This window comes from Aquarana catesbeiana, linkage group LG01 (assembly GCF_042186555.1).
Source record: "Aquarana catesbeiana isolate 2022-GZ linkage group LG01, ASM4218655v1, whole genome shotgun sequence".
NCBI classification, from domain to species: Eukaryota; Metazoa; Chordata; class Amphibia; order Anura; family Ranidae; genus Aquarana; species Aquarana catesbeiana.
The window spans coordinates 503239408-503259610 of NC_133324.1; the positions used below are offsets into that span (position 1 = coordinate 503239408).

At 45.7% G+C, this 20203-nt stretch overlaps 1 protein-coding gene across 5 annotated transcripts in view; it reads left to right on the forward strand.

The window, feature by feature from the left end:
- The window catches only part of USHBP1 (USH1 protein network component harmonin binding protein 1), a 227914-nt gene that overhangs the window by 21583 nt on the left and 186128 nt on the right, over nucleotides 1-20203 (forward strand). For 4 of the 5 annotated variants that reach the window (XM_073593111.1, XM_073593120.1, XM_073593085.1 and 1 more), the window contains exon 2: nucleotides 8627-8685. The exons of the other annotated variant lie outside the window; for it this stretch is intronic. The gene's annotated coding sequence lies outside the window, so the exon portion shown is untranslated. The remainder of the gene's footprint in view (nucleotides 1-8626; nucleotides 8686-20203) is intronic. 5 annotated transcript variants of the gene reach the window in all.

Sequence of the window (20203 nt, forward strand, 5' to 3'; positions counted from 1 at the left end):
ACACTACACTGACCATTACACTACACTACACTGACCACTATACTATACTACACTGACCACCATACTATACTACACTGACCACCATACTACACTGACCACTATACTACACTGACCACCATACTACACTGACCACCATACTATACTACACTGACCACCATACTACACTACACTGACCACTATACTATACTACACTGACCACTATACTATACTACACTGACCACTATACTACACTACACTGACCACTATACTATACTACACTGACCACCATACTATACTACACTGACCACTATACTACACTACACTGACCACTATACTATACTACACTGACCACCATACTACACTACACTGACCACTATACTATACTACACTACACTGACCACTATACTATACTACACTGACCACTATATTACACTGTCCTCTATACTGACCACCACACTACACTGACCACCATACTAACCACTATACTACACTACACTGACCTCCATACTAAACTACACTATACTGACCACTATACTAACCACTATATATTCTACACTAACCACCATACTGTCCACTATACTGACCACCATACTACACTAACCACCACACTGACCACTACACTACACTGACCTCCATACTAAACTACACTATACTAACCACTATACTATACTACACTGACCACTATACTGACCTCCATACTAAACTACACTATACTGACCACTATACTACACTACACTACAGTACACTACATTGACCACTATACTACACTACACTGTCCACTATACTACCCTCCATACTAAACTACACTGTCCACTATACTACCCTCCATACTAAACTACACTGTCCACTATACTGACCACTATACTACACTACACTGACCACTATACTACACTATACTGTCCACTATACTACACAGCCTACACTATACTGTCCTGTCTACAGTCTCCCCCCCCCCCCTCCTCACGAGGGAGTCTCACTCACCTTCTTTCCTGGCCTGCATCGGTCCGGAGGAGGAGGATAAGACAGCTGCGGCTCACGTTTTAGCTTCTCTCCCCCGCGCTCTGGCTGCTGCCATGTTCAGAGTTCATCGCACTGTGATTGGGTGTATAGGGGTCATGTGCGGAGGCAGGACTTCAGGAGCGATCGAGGACAGGCCAGACCTATGCTTCACATGACCCCCATACACCCAATCACAGGGCGCCGGACACTTAACATGGCAGCCGGAGCGCGGGGGACACAGGAACTTGAAGTTAGGAGGAGGCAGCCAGTAGTGACACAAACTGGCGCCCTCTAAATGTCACGCCCGGGGCCACGGCACCTCCTGCACCCCCCACGCTACGCCACTGCACCTGTCCACAACCTCAAACAGTCACACTCCAAACTCCACTATGGGGAAGACCAAAGAGCTGTCGAAGGACACAGAAACAAAATTGTAGACCTGCACCAGGGTGGGAAGACTGAATCTGCAATAGGCAAGCAGCTTGGTGTGAAGAAATCAACTGTGGGAGCAATAATTAGAAAATGGAAGACATACAAGACCACTGATAATCTCCCTCGATCTGGGGCTCCATGCAAGATCTCACCCCGTGGGGTCAAAATGATCACAAGAACGGTAAGCAAAAATCCCAGAACCACACGGGGGGACCTAGTGAATGACCTGCAGAGAGCTGGGACCAATGTAACAAAGGCTACCATCAGTAACACACTACGCTGCCAGGGACTCAGATCCTGCAGTGCCAGACGTGTCCCCCTGCTTAAGCCAGTACATGTCCGGGCCCGTCTGAGGTATTCTAGAGAGCATTTGGATGATCCAGAAGAGGATTGGGAGAATGTCATATGGTCAGATGAAACCAAAGTAGAACTGTTGGTAGAAACACAACTCGTCGTGTTTGGAGAAGAGAGAATGCTGAGTTGCAACCAAAGAACACCATACCTATTGTGAAGCATGGGGGTGGCAACATCATGCTTTGGGGCTGTTTCTCTGCAAAGGGAACAGGACGACTGATCCATGTACATGAAAGAATGAATGGGGCCATGTATCGTGAGATTTTGAGTGCAAACCTTCTCCCATCAGCAAGGGCATTGAAGATGAAACGTGGCTGGGTCTTTCAGCATGACAATGATCCCAAACACACTGCCCGGGCAACATAGGAGTGGCTTCGTAAGAAGCATTTCAAGGTCCTGGAGTGGCCTAGCCAGTCTCCAGATCTCAACCCCATGGAAAAACCTTTGGAGGGAGTTGAAAGTCCGTGTTTAGAGGAGATCTGCATGGAGGAATGGGCCAACATACCAGCAACAGTGTGTGACAACCTTGTGAAGACTTACAGAAAACATTTGACCTCTGTCATTGCCAACAAAGGATATATAACAAAGTATTGAGATGAACTTTTGATATTGACAAAATACTTATTTTCCACCATAATTTGCAAATAAATTTTTTAAAAAATCAGACAATGTGATTGTCTGGATTTGTTTCCACATTTTGTCTCTCGTAGTTGAGGTATACCTATGATGACAATTACAGGCCTCTCTCATCTTTTTAAGTGGGAGAACTTGCACAATTGGTGGCTGACTACATACTTTTTTGCCCCACTGTATTTATCACTGTATTTCTTAATAATAATTCCTTTCTTTTATACGCTTATGGGTTTCCCATGATGTATTAAGTTTAGCACCTTGTCTATGGATTGTTGCATAGTTTAGTCTATTATTATTATTATTATTATATAGGATTTATATAACGCCGACAGTTTACGCAGCGCTTTACAACATTAGGGCTGACAGTACAATTACAATACAATTCGATACAAGGAGGAATCAGAGAGTCCTGCTCGTTAGAGCTTACAATCTAGGAGGGAGGGTCCGGTTATACAAAAGGGTAATAGCTGTGGTGGATGAGCTAATGGAGAAAATAGTGCAGTTGTTAGATAGAGGCAGGATAGGCTTCTCTGAAGAGGAAAGTTTTCAGGGATCACCTAAAAGTGGATACGTTTGGAGACAGTCTGACAGATTGGGGTAGCGAATTCCAGAGGATGGGCGAGGTTCGGGAGAAGTCCTGAAGGCGGATATGGGAGGAGGTGATGAGGGAGCTAGAGAGCAGGAGGTCTTGGGAGGAACGAAAAGGGCGATTAGGTTGGTATTTTGAGACTAGGCTAGTGATGTAGCTGGGGGCAGAGTTGTGGATGGCTTTGTAACTTATTGTTAGTATTTTGAATTGAATTCGTTGGGCAAGTGGTAGCCAATGGAGGGATTGGCAGAGAGGGGTAGCAGACACTCAGCGGTTTGTAAGGTGGATGAGTCTAGCAGCAGCATGCATGATGGACTGAAGGGGGGATAGTCTATTTAAAGGTAAGCCAATGAGGAGGGAGTTGCAGTAGTCAAGGCGAGAGATAACCGGGGAGTAAATTTAGGAGCTTTGTGGTTTCATTGGTTAGAAAGGGACGTAGTTTAGAGATGTTGTGGAGGTTGAGGCGGCAAGCTTTGGAAAGTGATTGGATGTGGGTCCGAAAGGAGAGTTTAGAGTCCATGATAACACCTAGCACGCTGACATGTGGGGATGGGTGAATGGTTGTGCCATTGCTCTTGACAGATAAGTTAGGGGAAGAGGCACGTGGGGTAGGAAATATTATAAGTTCAGTTTTGGACAAGTTGAGTTTGAGGAAGTGGTGTGACATCCATACAGATATGTCTGTTAGTAAGTTAGTGATGCGTGAGGAGTCTGATGGAGTGAGTTGAGGGGTGAAGCGATAGATTTGTGTGTCGTCAGCGTAGAAATGATATTGAAAGCCGTGAAAGGCTTTCAGCTGACCCAGGGAAGAGGTGTAGATTGAATCCTTGGAAAATGATTGTTTGAGAAGTTGCATGGAGTGCAAAGGTAGGAGAATACAAGGTCAAGGGTGTTGCCATCAGAGTGAGTAGAAGCCTGTACCCATTGCTTCAGATCAAATGAAGAGATTAGACTAATGCCCCGTACACACGGTCGGATTTTCCGATGGAAAATGTCCGATCGGAGCGTGCTGTCGGAAATTCCGACCGTGTGTGGGCTCCATCGGACATTTTCCATCGGATTTTCCGACACACAAAGTTGGAGAGCAGGAGATAAAATTTTCCGACAACAAAATCCGTTGTCGGAAATTCCGATCGTGTGTACACAAATCCGATGGACAAAGTGCCACGCATGCTCAGAATAAATAAAGAGATGAAAGCAATTGGCCACTGCCCCGTTTATAGTCCCGACGTACGTGTTTTACGTCACCGCGTTTAGAACGATCGGATTTTCTGACAACTTTGTGTGACCGTGTGTATGCAAGACGAGTTTGAGCCAACATCCGTTGGAAAAAATCCTAGGATTTTGTTGTCGGAATGTCCGAACAAAGTCCGACCGTGTGTACGGGGCATAATAAGTTTAGAAGTAGCAGGAGTGTTTGTATTAGCAGGGATGTTGAAATCACTGAGAAGGATTGTGGGAATTTCTGAAGAGAGAAAGTAGAGTAGCCAGGCAGAAAACTCATCAAGGAAAGTCGATAATGGCCCAGGGGGCCGGTAGATCACAGCAATTCTTAGGGAAGTAGGAGAGAATAGACGTATACAGTGAGCTTCAAATGATGAGAGGGAAAGAGAGGGAGGGGAGTGAATAACCTGGAAGGTGCTTTGCGGGGATAAGAGGAATCCCACTCCACCACCCTTGCGTCCATTTGGCCTAGGGGAGTGAGTCCAGTGAAGGCCACCCTGGGAGAGGGAAGCAGAAGAAGGGGTGTCAGATTTGTGGAACCAGGTTTCGGTGAGAGCAAGTAGATTAAAGGAATTAGTGACAAAGAGGTCATGAACAGCGGTGAGTTTGTTGCAGACAGAGCGAACGTTCCAGAGGGCGCAGGAGAGGGGGAGGCTGGCGTTGGGAAGAAGAGGAAAGGAGACTAAATTGCGTAGATTGCGACTACTTCCAGAGGGTGTAGGGTGATGGTGATGGGTGTGTTGGGTACAGTTAAATAAGGGAGGCCCAGGGTTTCGGGAAATATCTCCAGCGGTTAGGAGAAGCAGAAAATTAAGGGAGGTAATATGAGAATACGATTTGTATGAGGGGACATGCTTCAGTATCCTGGGGTGTTTGTTAGCAAGTGGGCTTAGAGTTAGAAAGAGATGATGAGTACAGTAATAGGGGGAGGGGAGAAGTGAGGGTGATATGTACAGATTGTGGGGTGGAGCAGAGGGGTGAAGAAAAGACAGTTTGAGGAGAGAGGCTGCAATTGTGAAGAGGAGGAGAGGTAAATAGTGCATGTTTCAGAGAGGAAGGTGAGATAATTTGGAAATGAGGTCACCTGCTGTTTGCTGTAGTTTGTGCAAATCGCTGAAGTGCATGAGTAGAAGTGCCACTTATTTAAAGAACCCCACTTTTTATTATTATCATTGCATGTATGTAGTTTGATTACCAACGTATTTAATTATTTTATTATTATTTTTATATTTATTTTTATTTTCATTTCCAATTTTTTATATACCGTATTTATCGGCGTATAACACGCACCCCAAGTTTAGGAGGGAATTTTAAGGAAAAAAACTTTTAGGAGGAAAGTTTAAGGAAAAAAACTTACATTTAAATGCCCATCAATGCAGCGTTATCGTGTCCATCTGCAGCCTTGTCAGTGCAGCTTTGCCCCAGTGTCCAGTGCAGCCTTGTCAGTGCAGCTTTGCCCCAGTGCAGCCTTGTCAGTGCAGCTTTGCCCCAGTGCAGAATTGTCAGTGCAGCTTTGCCCCAGTGCAGCCTTGCCCCAGTGCAGCCTTGCACCCAGTGTACATTACATGATCGCCGCCGACATACACAAGTTTAGTGTGTAGTTTTAAATATGGCGCCGCGGAGTTCGGAGGGACTCGGCAGAGCTGAACGAGCGCCGCCGAGAACACAGTGACTGGGCGGAGCCGAGATACACATAGCCGAGGGTTCTCGGCTCTTCTCGGCGCCGTTCACAGTCACGCCCAGTCCCTGTGATGGACATAACACAGGTCCAATGGCGGGAACAAGCGTCGCCGAGTCCCTCCGAACTCCGCGGCGCCATAATTAAAACTACACGCTATGTAAATGTCGTCGGCAATCACGGCGATCGCTCCGATAGATCACAAAATAGCGGGAATCGGCGTATAACACGCACCCACGATTTTCCCCTGATTTTAAGGGGAAAAAAGTGCGTGTTATACGCCGATAAATACAGTATATTTATTTTTATTTTTATTAATTGTATTTTCATAATCTTTATTTATTATATCTTTACAATCTTACCAACATGATTTTTAATCAGCCCTCCGTCTTTACATTGCTATTTGCTATTAGCCTAATAGCCTTTTTATTGCATGTTTAGATCTTCATTATAATATATTTGTTTAGTGTACACCCCTTTTTAATTCATGCCACAATTTATTAGGTTGTACTCATCTAGGCATATCGCTCTGAGGTAGTCCGCGCTGTGACTTGTTGTCCCACAGCGCGGACGTATAAATAGCACCATGCTGCCTATTCCACCCCCAGGCCAATAGAAGGAGCTGAAGCTCTGAGTGCGTAGCCTGCTAGCATCTCTTGCTTCCTGTGATTAAGCTCCCCGGATGTGTTCCTGTGACTTGTGACGTCACGTCCATGTGAGAAGTGCTCACTAACACAGATTTAGACAGATTTGTGAACAATATTTGAGAGAAATAGGCCTTTTGTGAACATAGAAAAAGTCGTAGATCTTTAACCACTTCAGCCCCGGAAGAATTTACCCCCTTCCTGACCAGGCCATTTTTTGCTATACGGCACTGCGTCGCTTTAGCAGACAATTGCGAAGCTGTACTCCAAACAAACAAAATTGACGTCCTTTTTTCCCCACAAATAGAGCTTCTTTTGGTGGTATTTGATAACCTCTGCGGTTTTTATTTTTTGCGCTATAAACAAAAAAAAGCAACAATTTTGAAAAAAAAAAACAATATTTTTTACTTTTTGCTATAATAAATATCCCCAAAAATGTTTTTAAAAATGAAATTTCTTCATCAGTTTTGGCCAATATATATTCTTCTACATATTTTTGGAAATAAAAATTGCAATAAGTGTATATTGATTGTTTTGCGCAAAAGTTATAGCCTCTACAAACTATGGGAAAGATTTATGGCATTTTAATGACATATTTTTTTTTTTTTTTTTTTTACTAGTAATGGCAGTTATCTGCGATTTTTATCGGGACTGCGACGTGGCGGACAGATCGGACTCCTTTGACACATTTTTGGGACCACTGACATTTATACAGCGATAAGTGCTATAAAAATGCACTGATTACTGTGTAAATGTCACTGGAAGGAAGGGGCTAACACTAGGGGGCGATCAAGGGGTTAAATGTGTTCCCTCAGTGTATGTTCTAACTGTAGGGGGAAGGAACTGACTAGGGGAGGAGACAGATCGTTGTTCCTAGCGAGTAGGAACACACGATCTGTCTCTCCTCTCCTCACAGAACAGGGATCTGTGTGTTTACACACACACGTCCCTGTTCTGGCCCTCGTGCCCGCGTTTGCGCGTGGCCGGTGGTGATCGCAACCGCCGGCCATGCGCATAGGTTTCCGCTGCAGTGTAGTGGGTGCGCTCCTGCTATGCCTGCTTCAAGGGCCAACGTACAGCTACGACGGCTCGCGGGAACGTGCCGACCTGCCGCAGTATGATGGCGACTGGTCGGCAAGTGGTTAGGTTTAGCTCATGATAAATAGGGGCAAACACAAAAGTGTGGTGTTTATAATTTTGCTCAGTGTAATAAATAAATAGATAGAAAGTAAAGGGAAATGTCCCCATTGGTACTCAGAAAAAAAAAGCATTATACAATAGCATCAATATTAAAATATAACTATAGGCCAAACTTGTTTTTTTCATTTTGAATAAAGTATGGGAGGGTTTTTTTTCGCCATCTGTGTCCCATTGCGGGGATTTCCCTTCACTTCCTGTCCCATAGCCAAACAGGAAGTGAGAGGAAATCCCTGAAAATTAAGGCATTTCCTTGGGGCTGCTGCCCCTGGGATACCACCTGCGTACTGGAGTTGCTGTTAGGGCCTCATCATGTGTTGGGCTGAGGGTCCAGAAGAAATTTGACTAAAGATGTTTGCTAGAGGTCATCACCTGGGGACACTGGTCTGGAGAAGGATCCTTTTTTTTCTCCCTCACTGAGGAGTGTCACATGGGAGCTAGAGTGAGTGGCATCTGTCCTAGGACATTGTGAGTAAAGACTTTGGATGGAGATCCCAGGTGTGCATGTGCTTGAGGAAATGCCAGAAATTGCTGTCAGGACTGGAGCTGCTTGTACAGAGTTTTTAATTAACTGCCCATTCATCCTACCCTTATAAAAAAAAGGCTTCTACTAACAGTTATCTGCTAAGAGACTGTGAAAATAATCTAAAAAAATAATATAGTGCAGTGGCGGCCCGTCCATAGAGGGAGCGCGGGCACCGCCCCCCTATCCATGTGTCCGGCCCCCTGATCTACATATCAAGGCGCCGCACTATGGATTCCAATGTGTGGGGTGTGTTTTTTTTGAAGCACGTGATTAGAGCCTGAGGTCCTAAAGACCAAAGGAGTCCCCGATGTTGGTTAAGACATAACTATGTATGTGTTTCTCCTGAGTTAAGATTTGTATCTGCATTTTAGAATGAAATATGCCTATGGGAGAAGAAGCATTATAATTAAATTACCCAGAGCCAAAAAGGGTAAGTGCATATACTCATCCATAGGTAAGCATGTAACTTAAAGTAGTTTAAACCTTGTTTTTTTTTTTGTTTTGTCTTTTTATAAAAATAACAAATACGCCTATACTTAGCTGCTCTGTGCAATGGTTTGCACAGAGCGGCCCCGATCCTCTTCTTTTGGGCTGCCCCGACAGGGCTCCAGGCCCCTCCTCCTCATTGCCCCCCCCCCCGGAAAGCTGCTTTCCATGGGGCACCCGTGCTGGCTCACTCCTGGGTATCAAGGGAAGAAGATAGGAATGAATGATAAAGAGAGTCCCAGAGCCAGGGCAGACCACCCCACATCTAGATAAACCAAGAGAGAAGCTAGGAAATCATGAGTGATGACTCAAAGGGCTGTGGCCACATGTAGGTAACCCAGGGTTGGCATATTTTGTTATGGCAATCATTCAATATGGATGCCATTTTTTCATTCACTATTGCGCCCTCAACTGTATGTTTTACAGATTATTGTTTTCCACAAACTTGCAATAGTCTGCTTAGCAGCCATAAAGATATGTGTAATTAGAAATTCAGGCGTTTCGTTAGATTTGTATAGGTCAAAGCATTTAACGTCCTATTATGGGCTTACTTTTTATCAGTCCTCTGCAAATGGGGCTTTGGGGAGAGCTTCCTTACATAGACTTAGACAATCTATTCTATTCCCAGCTCTGGAAGATGATTAAAGGGTAAGTTCACCTTTCAGAGCATGTTACATGTTATGCTCATAATTTGGGTCTAATGTGTAATATGCTCCATACCTATCCCTTGCACCCCCGGTACCCCCCTTCCCTGTGACAGCGGGTGGGGGTTCTTCTCCTTGCACCCAATGTCACATTTTGAAAATAGCGCAGTGATGCGGGGCTCCGCCCACATGGCTGAGTCATTCGTTTACAGTGATCCGTGATTGAGAGAAATTAGTCTTTCTCAATGGACTGCGAGGGCGCTGATGAGCACTCTTGTAGTTCATTCACAAGCAGGGCTTGTCTGCAGGATCCTGATATTGCACCCCTGATCCACTGATCACAGGTGCAATGCTTTGCAGTGTCCTGAGGAAAAAAATAATAAATGCACCTTTTTTTTCCTGCAAAAATATGTGCATTTAATAATTTCTCCCAAAAGGTAACCTTAGCCTTTACATATGTAGCACACTCCACATAGGAGCCGCTGAGTTAGGATTCCTCACTGCTACACGGCCAGGCCCACAGCATTTCCTTCATGCATTCGAACACAGAAATCCAGTCCTTGGCCTATTTTTTTTTTTTGATGTTTATTAGGTGTTAATAATTTGGATGGGCTAGGGAATTTATGGGATGCCCAACTTGAAAAATGTCCAGAACTATTAACAAGGGGACAACTCCCTCCTTATTTACACAAAGTCTTCTTTTTCCTTCCTCCTGCACAAACTTGGTTCACATATGCAGCTCCTGCTGATCACTCCAGGGGAACTATCATTCATTTGTGTAAATTCAGCAACTGCCCATCACAGTCTCGGAACATCCTGTCCCTTAGTGGATAAAGTAGTACAATATGGAGTAAAAAGCATATCCTTCTGCCTTCTTGTAGACCCCAAGCCCATTTCTACTGCTGCAGAAGATACCAGCCCACCTTCCTGACTGGCACACTTTCCCAGCCCTCCCTGACTGACACACTTTCCCAGCCCTCCCTGACTGACACACTTTCCCAGTCCTCCCTGACTGGCACACTTCCCTAGTCCTCCCTGACTTGCACACTTCCTTAGTCCTCCCTGACTGGCACACTTCCATGGAGATTCTTCAGGGCAAGGATGAAGACTTGAGCACAGCACTGTCTTCAGACAGCACTGCTACAGCTGACAGTCTCTCCCCTTGTGTTGTCCCTGCACTGTGCTGATATTACTCACTGTCTTTGCTTGCTCTGTCTCACTGCCTCTTCCGGCATGCATAACTCCAGTTGCCTCCTATGGTGTGTGTCGCTATGGCCATTTGTATAGTGACTTTATTGCAATAATATGGAGTTAGATATATTATTTAGGAGCATATTTACAGAGGCTCTTCCCCTTCATTTATATGTATAAGTAAACCAGTTGTAAGGGTTTTGGAGCTGAGTAGAGGAAGTTGGTAGGTAGGAAGTTGGTGGGAGGGGCTTGGGGAGTTTTTGAAAGAAACATGTGTTTGGACAAGAGATGTGTTTGGAAGGACAATGAGGAAAGACATGGCTACCAGGAGCTGGAGAGTTTTGGAGACGTTTTTGAGTTGGACTGAGCAAGGAACCATGAAGGACATTACATCTTAAACCCTAAGTTGAGTAACTGTTTAGTTTAGTTTATGCGTACATATTGTACATGCTTATATTTGTAGGCATATTTTTGTAAGCTATGAGTTGTGCTGTAGTGTGTATCCTACAGTTGTATGTGCAGCTTTCCTGTTTAGTAAAGCATTGATACACTACAGAAGTCTAAGCTTCCTTGGTTTTGCCGCAAGGACTTTAATAGATATAGACGCAAAGCAAAACATGGTGGGATCCTTCCAGGCCAGCTATTCTGAGCTCCAGCCCAAAGTAAAACCCCTCCCCAGCAGGGGTCCCTCAAGGGCCACCAACAGCCTCTCATCAGCACTCCATCTCTATCTTCCACCCGACTCCCCTTGCTGGCATCGCCCATGTCTATTTATGGGATTTTCTCAGTCCCCTGCCAGCTCACTTCTAGGGATTGACTGAGGTCCCATAAATATTCATAGCCCACTAGTTATAGAACAATCTCCAGCATCCCAGAAACAGGGGGAGGCACCAGAAAGCTGCTAGGATGAGTCATCCACCCCTGACCGCTAGTTAACCTTGACCAAGTTAAGGCTGACAGGCTTTAAGCTTGGGTCAGAGTAAATTTTCCTACACTGCCACTACTGGTAGCACACACTAGGGGGTGCAACACATAATATGGATTATACTTAGCCTATTTTCTCACTGGATGAGGCACTTGCCAAGATTGCCCCCTTTTACCCATTTTTGTCCTGGAACCTCTGATGGAGCATATTAGATCTAATGTGAACACCAAATAGGCAGGCACTACACAAAAGCTGTCTTTATTTGCTGATGATATTTTAGCCTTTATACCTCCCTACATAATTTATTACCTATCCTTTTGACTTTTTGACTTTCCACACACATTTGCATCCATCTTCAGCTGGAAAATCAACCAAAAGCAATCAATTGAGATACGTGTCTCCCATGCTCTCGATGAAATATCAGGGTTACCTTTCTCCCTTATTTAAGAATCACTCTAACTTCATCAAATCACACTTTCTATGAGGCCAACTGTCAGAAACCATGAATCAGACTGAGACAGAAGTACAGTTCAGCCCTCATGCACACAGGCTGTTAAAAAAACGTTATGAAAACGCCAGTATCTTTGCAGTGACTTTTTTTAACTTTTTTAGCTCTTTTCAGTGTTTTTGCAATAGCGTTTTTTAGCGTTTTTGAGCGTTTTTCCGCGTTAACGTTTTTGAGCGGTTTTTTTTTTCAATTTTTTTTTTTTTTTTTTTTTTCAATGGATCAAAAACGCTAAAAAATGTTGGTGAATGACGTTTTTGAGCGTTTTTGAGCGTTAGAGCGTTTTTACAGCTGAAAAACGTCTTTCAGAACCCATTGGTCCTGGGTTTTTTTACAGCTTAAAAACGCCTATGCCACTTGCAGCTCAAAAACGCCTAGGTGGGCATGAAGCCATAGACTAACATAGACAGGCCTTTTTAAGCTGCAAAAAAAGCTCAAAAAAGCAGCTGTAAAAACGTCCGTGTGCATGAAGACTAAATCTCACTTGTTTAATAATAATAAAAAAGGTAAACAGAGTAAGCGTAGTCAAAACATAACCAGAGTTCAGGAACCGGAACGGATAGTCAGACAAGCCAAAACCTCAGGGAGCCAGAGATGAGCGTAGTAGAACAGCAAGCAGGATATGGAGCCAGAAGGAATGTCAGCCAAGCATGTCTTTAACATGAACACAGGAGAGCGTCTCTAGAGATGTGACCAAGGCGAAGCAGAGATCATCTGGGCTGGACGGCTTAAGTAGGCAGGACTGACAAGCAGGATATCATCAATAGGTGAGTGACTGTGGAGAGATAGGAGCTGGCAATTCGCAAACAGCTGAGCGGCCAGCTCAGAGAAGGAAGGGCTGAGCCCAACCCTGACACCAACTTCCCTCTGCTAATATGCAAACTAACATAACTCATAATGACAACATTTTCATATCTTAAAGATAGGCAGAAATGTTGGATATTGCATCTCTTGCTCTACTGCAGGCCCAGCAAACATCTCTTTTGATGTTGTGTACTCATTTCCAACACCTGTTTCCATCAAGCTCTGACTTACACTCCATCTAGGGCCAAAGCCACTGAACCCTATTATTATCTATAATCAGGGATTCAATGGCATTTTCAGGCAGATTGATCTCAAGCCATCTTCCTCTCCTATCACTGTTACACTGCCTACAATTCTCCCTAGGCCTTGAAAACCCACAACAATTTTCCTAGGGGCACGCCAATGGCTTTTGAGATTTACACTAGTTACGATACACCCAGGGAATGCTGCTATTGCCCCAACTTTGGGAATCTCACAAAATTCAGCAAATTTAAAGTAGTGCTAAAGCCTGGTCATTGGCTCCTGCTGTTGCCAGTCAAAGCCTGTGAACAGAGAGTGGGGGCGGCGGGGCTGAGCCACACACTGTGTGTGTCAATAGATGCACACAGAGCAACTCGAGATCAAGCCTGCCCCAATAGTAAGCGGTTTTCTATGGGGGCAGATTGAGAAGAGGAGTGCACAGCACCAGCGGGGGACCTCAAAAGAAGAGGTTTGGGACTGCTCTATGCAAAACCATTGCATAGAGCAGGTAAGTATAACATGTTTCTTATTTTAATAAAAAGAAAACTACCTTTACAAATGCTTTAGTTTTTCTGCTATGCCCAACATGTCTACTTAAAATTCACTCTCCCTTTTCTCTTACTACTTTTGAAAGCAGATCAGACCCTTATGCCGCCTACACACGATCACACATTCCGACAACAAAATCTATGTTTTTTTTCCGACGGATGTTGGCTCAATCTTGTCTTGCATACACACGGTCACACAAATGTTGTCGGAAATTCCAAACGTCAAGAATGCAGTGACGTACAACACATACGATGAGCCGGGAAAAATGAATTTCAATAGCCAGTGTGGCTCTTCTGCTTGATTCCGAGCATGCGTGGAATTTTGTGCGTCGGAATTGTGTACACACGATCGGAATTTCCAACAATGGATTTTGTTGACGGAAAATTTGATATCCAGATCTCAAATTTTGTTTGTCGAAAATTCCGACGGAAAATGTCCGATGGAGCCTACACACGGTCGGCATTTCCGACAACAAGCTCCCATCGAATATTTGTTGTCGGAAATTCCAACTGTGTGTATGTGGCATTACTCCTCAGGCTTATTATCTTCCATCTAGTCATTCCCTAACAAATTCTATATGAAATACAACACTCCATACCAAACTTAATTGTCTGAGGAACTTCAGGAAAACGTCAAAATTAAATTAAATTAAAAGATGATAACTGGATGGATATTTGGTCTGCGACAGAAAAAGCTAAAAAGAAATTGGCTTACCCTGAAAAATGCATAGAAAATGCTTCATTATTGGTACAACACTTCAGCATGTCTGTCCAAAACCATACCAACCTATCCCTCAAATTTTTTTAGAGGCTGCATCTAGTTGAGCACCATGGCACACAAATAGTAGAACTGCCCCAGGACCCCCACTATAATGGTTAATTGCTTGTTAAGTTTAGATGTAGAGTAATAAGGTGTAATATCTTATTTCTCACTCCAGCAGTCTTCCTCAATCTGTGCAACTGGTCCCCTGCAGCCTCCTCTTAAGGCACTTCTAGGATGAATACTGCTGCATTATATTTGATGACACTAGCACCAATAGACCACAGCCCGGACTGTGAAGGAGAGGAGGAGAGCACTAGAGCCTGCTGTGGCTACTTAGTATAGTAAAACAGAAAATCTAATTGTTGTCATCTGATTTCTCTGCACCATAACCACACACAAGCCTCACTCACACATGTAGGCAGGTGCCTACAAGAGGCTTAACATGTCTTCCTGTATGAGTACTTGTTTTATACAGTATGTCTGTGTTCCCTTGTGTTATTTGAGCCAGCCAGGTGCGAACTGTTACAATGTCCTGCACCTGTGAGCTGGAGGTAACCAGGCTGTAATGTTTTTCCTGCCATTTTCAGCAAGGTTGTTGTCTCCTGCAGGTCAACCCACATAAAAAGAGCCTGCCTCTAAGCCCCGGGGGAAGCCACCTGATAGACTGCCAAAATGTAGCCTGTTATTCTACTGGAGTGATCACAGTGGGCTATTGTGTGGGTGATAACGTTTTATAGCCATGCACTGGTCCTGTGGGCGAAAGTAGACAGGGCTACTATCATACGTATGCTGCCATGGATAGGCACCAGGAAAAAAAATTACAGTAAGTAGGATACAATTCTCTGTTTATATTGCAGAAGGGATACACAGGGAGGTGTCAAAAACCATGAACCAGACTGAGACAGAATTAAAATCACACTTGTTTATTAATAAAAATAAAAAGGTAAATAGAGTAAGCGTAGTCAAAGCATAGCCAGAGCCCAGTAACCAGATCGGGTAGTCAGCCAAGCCAGAGTTCAGTAACCAGATCGGGTAATCAGCCAGGCCAGAAGTCAGGGATCCAAGTAGAGGAACAGCAAGCAGGATAAGGAGCCAGAAGGACCCTATAGTCAATACAAGGTCTCAGTTCACCGCACCTCTTCTTCACAAAGAAGAAACCAGCACCAGCAGGAGAAGAGGATTTGAGGATGAAACCCCTAGAAAGTGCGTCAGCAACATACTCCTCCTTGGCTTTATCCTCCAAGACCGACAAAGGGTAAACCCAGCCACGAGGGGGGGTGGCACCAGGTTGAAGGTCAATTGCGCAATCATACGGCCGGTGTGGAGGCAAACTACCGGCTTGACCTTAGTCAAAGACATCGCTAAAATCACGGTACTCCTCTGGCAGGGAGGAGAGTGAAGAGGTACGCAGGACCTTGGCTACCTTCTGGAAGCATGTTTCACTGCATTGTGATGACCAGGAGAGAACCTCACGATGGAGCCAATCAAAAGAGGGGTTGTGCCTCTGTAATCAAGGATAACCAATAACCAGCAGAAACTTAGGAGAGAAAATCACTTGGAATTGGATTATCTCATGGTGAAGAGCCTCTATGGCCATGGACAACAGAACCGTCTCATGAGTCACATGGGCAGGCTGTAGAGGTCTCCCATCAAGAGCCTCAATGGCAAGTGGAGTGTCACGCAGCTGCAGTATAATTGAGTGCTTTCATACAAAGGCAGCATCAATGAACAGGCCTGAAGCCCCAGAGTCGATTAGAGCCTGTATCTCGATAGACGACTTAGCCCAAGAAAGGGTGACTGAAACCAGGGGATAACTGGGGACGACACAACACCACCTAAGGTCTGTCCATGAGAGGACCTCAAGGTTCGGGTGTTCCCAGGACGGGTAGGACAAGACTTCGAAAAGTGACCTGCCTGGCCACAATAAAGTCACTATCTCTCCCTCCTCCTAAAGGCTCTCTCATCAGCAGAGAAACGCGTGAAGCCCAAGTGCATGGGTTCACGTTCACTGACGACTCGGTACCAGGAGGCATGAGAGGTGAGGGAGGCACGGGTGGGACTGCAAAGCTCAGAGGCGAAAGTACAGGAGGCTTCCACAAGCGCTCCTTAAAAGAAAGTCTTTCTCTGAATCTGGAGTCAACGAGGATGGCAAACGAGATCAAGCTCTCCAGCTCAGTGGGTATATCTCAGGCTGCTATCTCATCCTTGATGGAATCCGAGAGACCATGAGAAAAAGCAGCCACAAGGGCCTCATTGTTCCAAGCAACCTCTGCTGCCAGAGTACGGAATTCAATGGCGTAGTCGGCAACAGTTCTTGTACGCTGTTTGATGGACATGAGGCACTTGGCAGCAGAAGCGGAGCATGCATGAACGTCAAATACCCTTTTAAAGGAGGCCACAAACTCAGGGTAACTCAAGACAACAGGTTTTTGCGTCTCCCATAGAGGGTTAGCCAAGGCAAAGGCTCTCTCAGAAAGCAAAGATATCACAAACCCTACTTTGCTTCTGTCCGTGGAAAACGCCTGGGGCAGCATCTCAAAGTATATCTCAACTTGGTTGAGAAACCCTCTGCATTGACCTGGATCGCCCCCAAATCGCTGGGAAAGTGGGGAGGAACCAGACATACCTCTTATAGAGGTAATACTCAAGGCGGGTGCCTGCACAGAGACTGGCGCAGCAGCAGGGGTGGCCTGCAACTCAGGTTGTACCGGAGCAGCCACAGTGGGGCATTCCAGGTGAGGCGTGCGACTCAGGAGCGTTTGTAACACCATGGCAAACTGATCCATATGGTGATCTTGCTCATCCAATCTGGAAAAAATATTACCAGCAAGTGGATTGACTGTATCTTCTAAATTAATGGCCTTCGCCTACTCTCAGAAACCATGAACCAGACCGAGACAGAAGTACAGTAAAATCACACTTGTTTATTAATAACAAATAAAAATAGAGTAAGCGTAGTCAAAGCATAACCAGAGTCCAGTAACCGGATCAGGTAGTCAGCCAAGCCAGAGTTCAGTAACCAGATCGGGTAATCAGCCAAGCCAGAGTTCAGTAACTGGATCGGGTAATCAGCCAGGCCAGAAGTCAGGGATCCAAGTGGAGGAACAGCATGCAGGATAAGGAGCCAGAAGGGATGTCAGCAAAGCCAGTCTTTAAACAGGAACGCAGGAGATGGTTTCTTTTGATGTGAACAAGGCGAAGGCAGGAATGAAGTGAGCTGGAGATCTTTAAGTAGGCAGGACTGAAAAGTAGATCCACAACAGCTGGTTAACTGGAGAGAGATGAGAGCTGGCAATTAGCCGACAGCTGAGCGGCCAGCTCAGAGAAGGAAGGGCTGAGCCCGCCCTGACAGCAGGGCAGCCTAGTTGACTGCAAGAGATAGTGGGTTAGCAAGTGTATATTCTCACTTTCCAGCCTATGTCATATGTTTATGTGTATATATGTTCAGATCTGTTTGGCCTCTATGTCTCCAGCACCATTTTGGAGAAGCCTGGTGTCCTGATAGGACAAGCAAATCTCTGGAGATTTGGTTGGCCATTTTTGGGTGGATACTTATATAAGAAAACCCAGCCACGTTTTAGTTCAGTTCACGTGTGTGCATAGACAGGGAGAGAGAACCCGTTTGTCAGGGAGAGTTAGGAGAAGATAGGGAGAGGGTTCCAGCCTGTGAGGGATAGCTCAGGGTTCCTATGGAGTCCTGTATCAGCAATCCTGGTTGGATGAAAGACTCCCCATTGTGGATAATAAATCCGATTTCCTTGCTGTGAGGAAGGGACAAGTGTATCAGATGCCTATATCCATCGGCTGAAGGAATACCACTGTTATCGTGTAACGTGTGTGAGTACCAGCCTCTACAGATACGCATTGTGTGCTTGGGATTATACTGTGTCAGTCAGTGGAAAGTGCCTATAGTGCTGACGAATACAACTACTGCTTACATCAGAAGTGACTGTGCTGTGTATCTATGCCTCCATGCTTGGAGTGAAACTACTTGCATTACTGCTGTAAATACTATTTCTACTGCTGTCTCTCTGGTAATAAACGTTGCCTGGTTTATTAAGTCAGTACGTGTGATTCCCTCTGTGAAGCCGCTACACCCTACACCCGCTTACATATTGGCGTAGTCGGAAGGATGTCTGAACCATCATCCTCAAGCGGGGGAGTGGCTAGAGCATCAATCATGGCACCATACGGAGCGGCTTTGGCCCTGATTCCAAAATTTAATGGCACAAACATTCCCCTAACAGACTGGGTGGAGAGATTGGACAGTTCGGTCCGCTTGTTCAAAATACCCACAGCACACTTTGCAGATTTGGCAGTTAATGCGCTAGAAGGAGAAGCCCGATGGGCTGTGATGGTTCTGCCCGAGAAGGAAAGGGATAGCAGAACAGCTATTGTGGGCCGCCTAGAAAGCCTGTATGGGGAGAGTACCTCCATAGCCGAACTCCGGAAGAGTTTCTATTGTCGGGAGCAGCGCGACCAAGAGACTATCCCTCAATTTGCAGTGGCCTTACAGGAAATCTGGTGCCGGATGGAGGAGAAAATGGCCCCTACCGGAACTGGGGTCCCTAACCCTGATCAGCTTGTCCAGGACCAGTTCCTCGCTGGTGTATGGTCCTCTCCATTAAAGAGAGCCTTAAGGGATCGAGTGAGGGCTGATGGTACGGTGAAATACTCTGCTATCCTACAAGAGGCCATTGAGAGGGAACAGAAAGAGCCGGACCATGAACGGGTTGGTGCAAGAAGCCAGGTTACCCTCACTCATGGAGCCAGGTAGCCAGTGGAGCAGGAGGAAGCGACTGCCCCATGCCCTGCCACTGCCTCGAATGCGGGGATGCCCTCGATGGAAAAGGTCGTACGAGACCTAGTTGTTATGGTCAGGCAAGAGGTGGCAGCTCTGCGAAGCGGGTCTGAACAACCCCAGGCGGCGATTAACCCCCTCTGGAGGGACCGAAAATGTTGGCAGTGTGGACGGTTAGGCCACGTCGCAAGGAATTGTGTGGGACGGGGAGCCCAGAACGTACAAAACCATCCTTTAGACTAGAGATTCCTGTGGCGGAGGGGCGACCCACGGGAAATGTTCGTTCACTGCCTCAACGTGATCCTACAATGATTTCTGTGTGCCCGGTGGCGACAGTGATGTTCAACGGACAGCCGGCCAGATGACTGGTGGACACTGGATCAGAAGTCACCACTATGGCCTATTCCTTCTACCAGCAAAATTTTGGGCCGACCCCAACTCTAGACCCCTCCTGGTTGAGGCTGAAAGCTGCTAACAACCTACCAATTCCAGTAGTAGGGGTCACTTGGATGTCCATGAAAGTTTATGAGCAAACCCTCCCTAGGGTCGGGGTCGTGCTGACCCGAAAGTCCTCCTTCCCAGAAATTCCAGTGGTGTTGGGTATGAACGCCCTAAAAGATCCCACCAAAATTCCGGCTGTACAGAAATGGAGAATCTCTAAAACGGTAACAGAGCTTTGCTCTTTCTTGGGGCTTGTGGGTTACTACCGCAGATTAATTCCGAACTTTCCTACTATCGCAGCCTCTTTGACCCAGTTGTTGTGCGGGCAACCAGCCCATCAAAAAGGAAAATCTTCTCCCAGCATTACTGACAGTTGAGGGGCAGCACAAAGTGAGGCATTGGAGGCCCTCAAGGCGCAGCTGACTTCTGCTCCCATATTGGCTTACACTGACTATCATAAACCCTTCCGGGTGTAAACTGAGGCCAGTCTCCAAGGATTGGGGGCTGTGCTGGCTCAAGAACAAGATGGGACAGAGCGTGTGATTGCCTATGCACGTTGGAATTTACGTTCCTATGGAACCCAACCAACTACAGTTCCTT